Here is a 12,044-nt window from a genome sequence, read left to right as displayed (position 1 = left end):
TCCTGACCTCAGGCAATCTGTCTGCCTTAGCCTCCCAAAGTGCCGGGATCACAGGCATGAGCCACCTCACCCGGCTCCCCATGGACTTTTGAGTGAGAGAAGTAGGAAAATGCACACCAATTTACAGTAGTCTTCCTTCTATACAATTTTTCAAAAATCACTTTTCCCAGGGAATTTAATTTGCTTTAATCTCAGCAGGTGATTTCAGCACAAGATGCTCACAATACGAGCCCCAGTGCCTCTAATGAAGGCAGACCGCATTAACTCCACGGTGTGACTGTGTGTGAGCTCTGAGAGGCCACTGCTCACAGTAATGTTAACAACTGAATGATTATGTGAAGATTCTGTAATTAACTTTCATACAGCCTCTTAAAAAATTATTGTGACACTTAGAAATCTGATCTTTAAAAAGTTGAAGACTGAAAATATATTAAATTCTGTCTTCAATGTCAAGATTTCAATTGTGGATTAAAATCAGATTCATGTGATTTGCATGATAGATAATGCACTTTAATTTTTAAAACAGTAATTGTTTGTCAAATATCACAATTGCACTGTGTTGTAACTCTTGCTGAATTGAAAATATACAGCTTTCTAGCTCACATAATAACAGCTTAGTTAAAAGCAAAAGAGTTGTCTGAGTTTCGTGACATTTCATACGTGGTATATATGACAAATAGTGCTTTGTAAAAAGATTGTGCATTTCTTAATGTTCAATAGGTACATTGTCGTTGTTTTCAATTTACCTAAATACGCCATTTAGAAACAGGGGATTACCTATGTCTCAAATGCAGAGTGTGAGTCAGTAAGTTTAGATCTGAGAAAAACAAAACATTGTAAATGTAACAAAATTTAATTACATTTCTACAGGATCCCGATTACACTGATTTTTGCATAAACTAAACAATTATAGAATGTACAAAAGTGCAAAGATGATATGGGTTGAGCCATAGGTTAAGCAGCACATACATATTTACATGTACCCAAAACAATGAATTCTGAATTTGCTTTGAGGACTTACTTTGTTTTAAGAATATTTCTACAGCAGATTTGCATTGCACTCTTTTCTTCTGGGCTGGAGAGAGCCCGTGAAGTCTGACTCTGGCAGGTGAACCTGTGGCCTGCCCATGGGCTCTGGGAGGGAGGTCACCAGCCCCCCTCCCCATCTCTCTGCCAGGCCACCGCAGCCTGTGCCAGGGACATGTGGTTTTTAAGTGGAGCATGGCCCAGAAAGGGTGGGTGCGGAGGAAGACCGAACCCAGGGAGCGCACCTCTCCTGTGGGTGGGAATTTGCCGCCCCTCCCCTCCCCTGTGCTTTATAGAGCAGTCTGTACCAGGAGCTCCCTTGTGGCCCCGCCGGCTCTCCTGCGTGGGACGCGTGTCAAATGAAGAAGGCCAGGACTGGGTTCTAAACAGGCCCGAGGCGAGGATGCCGCCAGCTGCCAGCACACCGCCCCACCACACATCACAGAGGTTTTCCTTGACCTGTGAGTTTTAGAGTCAGGTTTAGAGCGGTCAGGCCACACCTTCTTCCAGACAGGGACAGACAGCAAAGGATTGGGGGAGGAGCAGGGCTAGGATCCCCTCTCCTGAGTCTGGGCTCAGTAATCGCTCAGCGACAGCGCGTCCTTTTCTCTCTGTGAGTTTGGGGGAGATGCACAGGCGTGGTCTGGGCAAAGGCTCTCTCTCCTGTTGGTCAGGACCTACTCGCAAGTGGTGCCCCCTTTCTGAGCAGGGCTCGGGGTGTCGTCTTCCTAGCACGTCTAGGGTACTGCTGAGGAGCAGGGAGGGCCCACTCAGCCCCACCTCAAAAAGACAGCAACTGTCTCCTACTGAAGGGGTGCCGAGGGGAAAGGAAACAGCGCAGAGACCTGTTTCTCTCTGTTCTGAAAACTTTCGCACAAGCTTAGGGTGGAAGCACTGGGGCTGTCCTAAGCTTGCAATCCAAAGGAAGGCTGCCAGAACTGGTAGCTAGAGGGGCTCCCGTGCTACTGTCCAGCTGGGACACAGGAGTGAGGCCTTTCCCCAAAACGGACCTTGCTCCTGAGCGCAGGCTCCCCGCAGCATGGGCTTCGGCTCCCTTTGTGTATTCCGGTCTAGAATTAAGCGAGGTGAGGTGATATCGGTTGGATTTAGAGAATGGCGACCCAGGCAATTTTCTGGGACGAGGCTTTCAGGGACATGGGTCAGCTTTACCTAGAACACATCTGCATGAGCCTGTCCCCTGGGCTTGGCAGCAACTCACAGAGCCCATGGAAAGAGCCCAGGTGTACACCACACCCTCCCCAGACACCGACTCAGTGCCCTCAGCTTCCCAGCCCCTAGGGTCAAGGGGCTTTCATGAGAATGCTTCCTCACCAAAGGCCAGCAGTGAGGACCTCTCCTTCTGAGGCAGAAATCTCACCCAGGACCAGCCCTCAGCTGCTCCTCTATCCCATGTGCGGACGCTGAGGTCTGGGGTTGATTGGGGACACTAGATCCACTTGGGGCCTCACTCTCTCAGGCTTCCTATAACCCCAAACTCCAACCCTACCCCATCACACACCTTTCGTTTTAGCGCATCCTGGATAGAAGTCACAAGCTTGAGCCGGATTGCAAGAAAAATCCCCGGGGGCCAGGTTCCTATGCTAAGGCAGTCAACTGGTCCTGGGGTTGGATAGACCTGTCCGAGTCCTGGGGTGGTCACCTTCTATCTGTGTCACCTTGGGTATCATATCTCCAAACCTAAGTGTCCTCACCCATCAGATGCTGCTGAGGGTGTCGTGGGTATACAGCAGTGTCTACTAGGGGCTCATGATGTGGAACTATCTTTATTATTGTGAGTGAAAATTCTCCTGAATGTCAGTATAAGCAGGTATCCCCTAACCTTAAAAAGTCAGCTATTATCCCCAAAAGGGTAAACAAAGCCTAGAAAGCTGAAGGGAAATATCTAAAGTCATAGCTCGGAGGTACAGGGAAGCGGTGGTGCATCTCCCGCTTCCCAGGACAAGGCTTTGTCTAAGACCTTGATGGTGGCAGGGCAAGTTAGCAGTTTTCAGCAAGATTCTTTTGTCACTCTAGAGTAAAAGTACTAGTTCATGACAGACAATTCACAAAATTCAAAAAGCACAAACAAGGACACACAAATCCATGATCCTTCTACTCATTGATAACCACTTGAAATTGTCATGTATTCTTTTCTTTCATTAATTATAACTGCTTCTCTCAAACCTGAGATTATGCTTTTAAAAATGATGATAACTAACACTTCCAGAGCCAGGCAGAGTGCTAAGTGCTTTACCAGCATTCTGTTATATAACATAATTTTTCAAACATGCTGTGTGTTCACTTAATGTACAATCAACGCATTTCTATTAGCATGACACAGTCTTCTACCACGTAATTTGAATGATTCCCTAGAATGATACAAAATGAAAATACCATTGCTGATTTAACCAATTTTCTTTTTATCGGCAATCCAGACCATTTCCAGTTTTACTACTGGAAACCTGATTCAAGGGATATCCCCATGTATGTTTGCCCATGCCTACGATTTTGCCCTAGAAAAATCCCAGAAGAGGGATAATTGTATCTGAATTTGAAATTGCCCTCCACCCGCTCTTCACAACCGTACCAGCCAAACATGTAAATGTCCTCAGTAGACTTGACGACGTTCTGGTGTCCATTGCACAGATAAGGGAAAAGGCAGAACAATTTTGATGACTGTGTTGAGTGAGTAGTTTCACTTGCAGGTCATACCCCAGTGGCAGCTTTTCAGGGGCTCAGTCTGATGCTAGAGGGGGAAGAGACACTGCTGAGGTAGAAAGGCTTCCAGCAGACTTGGAAGGAAGGCTGAGAACTACCTTCTGCCTCACTTCCTAGTCCATGTGGGAGCACCGTCTTGGAAAATGGTGACAGACAAACTTGGATGAGATTTCTGCTTAAGGCCAGGCACGGTGGCTCATGCCTGTAATCCCAGCACTTTGGGAGGTTAAGGCAGGTGGATCACCTAAGGTAGGGAGTTCGAGACCAACCTGACCAACATGGAGAGACCCCCATCTCTACTGAAAATACAAAATTAGCCGGGCATGGTGGCTCATGCCTGTAATCTCAGCTACTCAGGAGGCTGAGGCAGGAGAATTGCTTGAACCCGGGGCGCAGAGGTTGCGGTGAGCCAAGATGGCGCCACTGCACTCCAGCCTGGGCAACAAGAGGGAAACTCCGTCTCCAAATAAATAAATAAATAAAATAATAATAAAATTAAAATTGCTCCAGATCCCGTGACAAGATTTTGTTCGCCTAATATGAGTTCTTCCCTACCATTAGTATTAGACCTCACATTTTAGCTGAGTACATAACCACTCAAAATAAAAACGATGCTTCTCCACATCCCTTGCAGTTAGTGTGGCCAATGGAGCATAAGCAGAGATGGTTTCTAGAGCTACTTAGAAATGTAGTTTACTTGGAAACATACCCCATTTCCCCTTCTTTATTCTACCTGGCTAGAATGTATATGTGATATGGAGCTACAGCAACCATCTTAGCCGTCAAATCCCCATGCTGAGAACTGTCAGAAATCCCAGATCCTTCTCCCTTGAGTCAAGGATAAGTACAAGAAGCGTGCTTTACAGAGTAGACAACCATGGGAAGTGGTGCTGAGAATGGGCAGAGTGAGGCAAGTGAAATATCAGAGGCTAACTCCCCTGAGGGGAAGTCCTCACTGACCTCCTCCCCCAGGCTGAACAATCCTGAGAGGTTCGAAACACATCAGCCCTACTACGTCAAGCCACGCCCACCCCAATTTTGAAAGGTGTGAATCACAGCTAAACTTGAACCTGGACTTGGCTCCGTACTCATCCACAACTGTTAAGTGTGGACCTAAAGTACAGCCCCAAACAGGGAGACTGGAATTCACGGCCAAGATGTAACCAGACTCCAAAACACCATGTCAGTGAAAGACACAGGCAACAGACAATGTTGCCCCTTTTGACGACCAATTCCTGAACGTGTCTTCACTATTTGGATGAGTTTCCACCTCTCAGTGTAAAACCAAGGATGCCAGAATATCACTCTCCTGCTGTGGTGCTGAGAAGTAAGGATCCTGTTGAACCAGATTTGGCAGAAGTTGTGGGGGCCAGGACAGCCTCACTCAGTTTCCGGCACAGCAGGTGGACCAGCAGGGCTCGTGACACCACAGGGCTCCTGCAGCATCGTGTGCTCAGGCACAGAGTTCTTTTTTGTTTGTTTGTTTGTTTGTTTTTTGGTTTTTTTTGTTTTTTTTTTTTTAAATTTATTTATTATTATTATACTTTAAGTTGTAGGGTACATGTGCATAACGTGCAGGTTTGTTACATATGTATACTTGTGCCATGTTGGTGTGCTGCACCCATCAACTCGTCATTTATATCAGGTATAACTCCCAATGCAATCCCTCCCCCCTGCCCCCCAGGCACAGAGTTCTGCAGAGCAATCAAGGGCGTTTTCCTGCTACCCAAACCCTGAGCCTGCCTCTCCGGCTCTTTATCTGCCTGCTCCTATTTCTTGAAGTTCCAGAATTGGGCTCTGTGATGGTTTTTATGTGTCTGTGCCACAGAATATCCAGACATCTGGTCAAACATTATTCTAGATGTTTCTGTGAGGGTATTTTTTGGTGAGGTTGACATTTAAACCAGTAGGCAGAGTAAGGCAATTTTTTTCAACCATTGTGGGTGGGCCCCTGGGCGGGTCCCATCTAGTCAACTGAAGATCTGAAGAGAACAAAAAGGCTGATCCTCCCACCATCGGTAAGTAGGGAGTTCCTCCTGCCTGATGTTCTTGAAAAACACGTGTTTCTTTCCTGCCTTTGGACTTGAATTGAAACATCAGCTCTCCTGGGCCTCAAAACTGTTGGCATTGAGACTAGAACTGTACCATTGGCCCTCTTGGGTCTCCAGCTTGCCAACTACACACCTTGGGACTTCTCACCCTCCATAATTTCATGAGTGAATTCCTTATAATAAATCTGCCCCCTCACCTTGAACTAACACATGACCAACCAGACGAGTTGCTGTTGCTGGTGACTAACTACCCTGCTTAATGGAAAGAGATTGGCACCAGGAATGGTTGCTGGCATCAGGCTTTCAGGGAAACAAACAAACAAAAAAAGTCTGGAACTATAAGAAAAAGGCAAGTTATTAAAAAATGGGCAAAAGTCTTTGCATAAAGGATATCCAAATGGACAACAAGCACATTTTGAAAGTGTTCAACCTAGAAAAATGGAAATCAAAGTGAAATGCAAATTAAAGCCATAATGAAAAAGCACCATACATCCAACAAAACTGGTCCACCGGAAAGGATGGAAAACCCTGGTGAGAGTGTGGAGCCACCAGAATGTTCAGGTGCTGCCTGCGAGAGTGTTACAGTTTTGGAAAACTGCTTGGAATACCTACTAAAGCTGGAATACGCACATTCTCTGACCCAGGAATCCCATCCCAAGTAATACAACAAGACATGCAACAGAATGTTTATAGCAGCTCTACTCACAGTAGCCCCAAAAGGGAAGCTACCCAGATTCACACCAAGAATACAGTGGGTAAATACACCATATTTGCAGGATGGAACTCTCCAGGGATTAGCAAGCTACAGCTCATTGCTTGTTTTTGTACAGCTTGAGAGTTAAGAACCATTTTTGTATCTTCAAAGTGTTATAACTAATCTCTGAACCTCACAAAAAAGAACAAGAAGAGGAGGAGGAGGAGGAGGAAGAAAATGTGACAAAGATCACATGTGGCTTACAAAACCTAAAGTATTCATCATTTGGCCCTTTATAAAGTTTTCTGACTCCTACAATACTCTACAGCAAGCTTGTCCAGGCCGCATGAGGCCCAGGACAGCTTTGAATGCGGCCCAACACAAATTCGTCAACTTTCTTAAAACATTATGAGATTTTTTTTCCAATTTATTTTTAGCTCATCAGCTATTGTTACTGTCAGTGTATTTTACATGTGGCCCAAGACAGTTCTTCTTCTTCCAGTGTGGCCCAGGGAAGCCAAAACATTGGACACCCTGCTCTATAGCAGTAAAAATAAGCAACAAACATAACGTTGAGTGAGAAAAGCTAGACACAAGAATACACACCGTATAATTATATTTATAAAAACCGCAAACCCAGGTAGAACTTGTCTGAGCTGTTGGAAATTAGGATTGTGGCTGCCCTGAGGGCAGGAGGTGGTGGCTGGAAGGGAGGTAAAGGGGTTTCAGGGGCCTTGGTACTATGCCTTTCCTTCATGTCAGTGCTAGTTACACAAATGTGTTGTTCGAGAAAAACATTTACTTCCAATTTCTGCAATTTTCTGTATGTTCACTGGGCTTCATTAAAAGGTTCAAAACAAAAAAGCACATCACCTTTTCCCACCACACTCAAAATCACTACACAGGTGTAGCCTCTATGGTGGGAGGAGAAAGGAGGGGCTTCAAAACAATAAACAAACAGGAACAGGGTTAAATATCTACTGAAGTGAGGCTGTCTTAAAGAGCAAAGTGGAATCTAAATTGTCATTTCCCTGCATGTCAGGAAACGGGCGTTCAGCATAGCCCAGAAACAGGTTCACACAGACAGTCAACTGACATTTGACAAAGGAGCAAAGGCAGTTCCATGGCGCAAAAACAGTCTTTTCAACAAATGGCGCTGGAACAACTAGACACCCACGTGCAAAAGAATGAGTCTAGATACAGAACCTCACAAAAAGTAACTCAAAGAGAATCATAGACCTAAATGTAAAACACAAAACATTTGCGGGATGCCAAAGGAGAAAATCTAGGTTATCTTAGACTTGGCAGTAAGCTTTTAGATACACCACCAAAAGCATAATCCATGAAAGAAAAAAATTGTTAAGTTTGGACTTCATAAAATTAAAAACTTCTGGCCAGAAGCAGTGGTTTGCACCTGTAATCCCAGCAATTTGGGAGGCCGAGGAGGCCGGATCACTTGAGGTCAGGAGTTTGAGACCAGCCTGGCTAACATGGTGAGACCCCATCTCTACTAAAAATACAAAAATTAGGTGTTGTGGTGCATGCCTGTAGTCCCACCTACTTGGGAGGCTGAGGCAGGAGAATCGCTTGAACCCAGGAGGCAGAGGCTGCAGTGAGCCAAGATCATGCCACCGCACCCTAGCCTGGCTGACGGAGTGAGACTCCGTCTCAACAACAACAACGACAATAACAAAAATTAAAAACTTCTGTTCTGCAAAAGACACTGTATGTGACTGACGAGCCACATGTGTCCAAAATACGCAAGGAACTATCAAAACTTAACAATAGGAAACAAACAACTCAGTTCAAAAATGGGCAAAGGACATGAACAGACATCTCACCAAAGAAGATACACAGATGGCAAATAAGCATATGAAAAGATGTTCAACATCACACCATAAGAGAATTGCAAATTAAAATAAGATACCACTACACATCTATTAGAATGGCCTTAATCCAGAACGCTGACATCACCAAATGCTAGTGAGGATATGGGGCAACAGGAATTATCACTCACAGCTGGTAAGGATGCAAAATGGGACAACCACTTTAGAAGACAGTTTGGAAGTTTCTCGCAACGTTAAACATAATCTTAACATACGATCCAGCAATTGTGCTTCTAGATATTTACCCAGTTCAGTTGAAAACCTATGTCCTTACAGAAACCTGCACACAAATATTTATAGCAGCTTTGTTAATAATTGCACTGGAATAAACTGGAAGCAACCAAGATGTTTTTCAGTAGGTGAATGACAAGCAAATGGTGGCACAACCAGATAATTAAATAGTATTCATCAATTTAAAAACTGAGCGATCAAGCCACCAAAAGACATAGTGGCTTTCTCTTTTCAGGAGGAACCTGAAAAGAATATTGCTAAGTGAAAGAAGCCAACCTGAATGATTCCAACTATAACACATTCTAGAAAAGGCAAAACTATGGAGACAGTAAAAAAGTTCAGTGGTGGCTGGGTGCAGTGGCTCACGCCTGTAATCCCAGCACTTTGGGAGGCCAAGGCAGGCGGATCACGAGGTCAGGAGATCGAGACCATCCTGGCTAACACGGTGAAACCCCGTCTCTACTAAAAATACAAAAAAATTAGCCGGGCGTGGTGGTGAGTGCCTGTAGTCCCAGCTACTCGGGAGGCTGAGGCAGGAGAATGGCGTGAACCCGGGAGGCGGAGCTTGCAGTGAGCCGAGATCACGCCAATGCACTCCAGCCTGGGCGACAGAGTGGGACTCCGTCTCAAAAAAAAAAAATAAAAATAAAAAAGTTCAGTGGTTACCAGGGGTTGGTGGGAGGGAGGAATGAATAAGGGGAGAACGGGATTTTTAGGGCAGTGAGACTGTTCTGTAGACTATAATGGTGGATACTTGTCATTATGTGTTTGCCACAACCCATACAGTGTAAAATCCCGAGTGAAACCTATGAAAACTCTTAACTCTGGTTAATAATAATTCGTCAATATTGGCTCCTCAATTGTAACAAACGTATCACGCTCGCAAGATGTTAATCACAGGGAGACTGTGTGGGTGCAGAGAGTGTATATGGGAATTCTTTGTACTTTCTGTGCAATTTTTCTGAAAACCTAAAATTACTCTTTTCAAAATTCTATTAAGAATTTAAAAAAAGAAGTTGGTGAAGTGATATGGAATCTGGCCAAGCTGTCATTTCTTGAAGCAGTAGAAAACGGAGGTTCACAAAGCACAGTTAGAAGGGCAAATAAGGAAAGCAAGACCCTTTTGTTTAGAGCTCAACCAAGATTGTAACTCACTAAAGCAGTTACGTCCATCCATTGCAGATGAGCAAAGTGGATTTCAGAGCCTTTGATGATGCACCCAAGACCCCACAATGAGGAGGTGGCAGAGGCTGGATTTCAGTGCAGCTCTTCTTACTTCAAAGATCTGTATCATGCACCACTCTGAACCCACCAGCTTCCACTGAGGAGGAGGCACCCCTGGATGAGGAGATAAAAATCAGGTACTTTGATATGACTTGCACATAGCAGGTGTTCCCAAATTATTGTTTTACATGAATTGGAAAGAAAAAAAAAGAAAAGAAAAAAAGAAAGTTTCATACTAGAGTGAGCGTTGGGAAAGAATCAATATCCCTCACTCACTATGGAGATGAAAATAAAAAGTAGAGGGCTGTAAAAGCAGACCCACTATGACTACGGGTGGTTTAAATACCGTATTTATGGGAAAATGAAGCATAGTCTAAAAATAGTCCCCTCCACGGGTGAGTGCTTGGCAGCGAGGACCACCCACCCCTCCTGACTGCCAGACCACAGTAGCCCATGAGTGAGGGTCTCATTGTTCAGCACTAATTTTTGCTGTTAAGAGCAGACGCGGTCAAAAGGCTCATTAAGGCTGTTAGGGAATGGTCTGTTGTTTTTCTGAAAACATCCAGTACAAAGAGTGCGACTTGAGGCTGAATGTGGAGCTGGGGCCAGCAGCTCTGCAGAGAGCCTCCTCCCACCGCCACCAATGCGCCCTGGTGGTCCTGTGCGAGGAGAAGAATCAGCTCTTGGTGGCCACGCTGAGCCCGCAGGGATTGCTTTGAATGTTTGCTTTTTGCTGAACCACAAGAGGTCGCTGAATGGGCCTGCACTGCTCTTTGGAGAAACACGGTGTCCCGGTGGCTTCCAGTTCTGCACTCTGCAAGCTGGCATTGCGCGGGGGCTACCCTCTGACAACCAGTTCCGGAGATGTCTGAGGCCACCGCGAAGGACACTGTGCAGAGGCTCTGTGTTAACACAGTCTGGAGGCACGTGACATTAAACTGCGTGAAGGTGGGCGAAAACCCTTGCCACTCGGTTACCAGCCTTACTCTAGGCAGTTTCCCTTGTTCTGTAAACTCTGACTTTAGATACTGATGTGAGAAGAGTATCAGGACGCATCATGCTCCCAGGTACCCCCGAGCCCCATCCAGGGAGCGGCGGATGCAGCCATGAGGCCACAGAGGGGAGGCAGATGCCCTCTCCCGCCTCTAAGCCTCCTGAGGATCTTGTCAGATGGTGACCACGTCCTTCCCCCACTCTGAACTTCGCACTAAGCTTCTCTCTCTCATGCACATCAGTCTGGTATGTCCAAGACCGAGTTCCAGAGGAGAGCATAGGATGAGCAATACAGGGTCTAACCTGTTTAGGTATCAATTGTAATAAACATTGCCGAACCCCTGCTATGAGTCTAGGACTTTGTCCACTTCCCCTAAATTTTCAAACCTATTGGCATAATTCACTTATCTTTCTAATGATGGTGAGGTCGTTAGCAAAAATTTACTTCATAGTACCTGACCACTGGTTATTATCTTAGTTTTTTTAGTTCCCCTTTTCCTGTAACAGGCTTGCCACGGAGTTGAGTTTCATTCACCTCCTAGAATCACTCTTTGGCCCTCTTGATCTTCCTTCGTATGTTAATTTTTCTAAGTCATTATTTTTGGCTTGTATCCTTGTGTATCCTTACTTCTACTTTCTTTGCTTTATTTTTCTGTTCTTCTCCCCCGAGACTTTATGATAGATTCTTAGCACATTGACTTTTAGCCTTCATTCTTTTCTAATATAAACTTTAAGGCTATAATTTTTCGCCAAGCATGGTTTTAACTGTATCCCACAAGTTTTTATATATAATATTTAATAATAATGTATTTTAAACTATTTTCTAATTTCCATTATGATTTCTTCTTTGTCCCATAGGTTCTTTAGAAAGGTACTGTTGAATTTCCAAACACAAAATAATTTTCTGGTTATCTTTTTGTTGTTGATTTTTAGCTTAATTGCATTGAAGAGAAAAAAAAATCATCTAATTTTTATCCTTTGAAAATTTTCCAGACTTGTTTAACAGCACAACATATGGTCAGCATGTCACAGCGTCCTGAAAAAGATGTGCGTTCTGCAGCTCTTAAATGCGGTCTTCTACATATGTTCATTAGTTCAAGCTTGCTGATTACAGAATATTATTCATTCTGTATTCCTCTATATTCTTAATAAATTTTTATCCATTTATCAATATCCAATAAAAGATATTAAAATATCTCACAATGATTGTGAATTTGTCTT

This window comes from Macaca mulatta, chromosome 17 (assembly GCF_049350105.2).
Source record: "Macaca mulatta isolate MMU2019108-1 chromosome 17, T2T-MMU8v2.0, whole genome shotgun sequence".
Taxonomy (NCBI): domain Eukaryota; kingdom Metazoa; phylum Chordata; class Mammalia; order Primates; family Cercopithecidae; genus Macaca; species Macaca mulatta.
Note: the sequence above shows the minus strand (reverse complement) of the source record.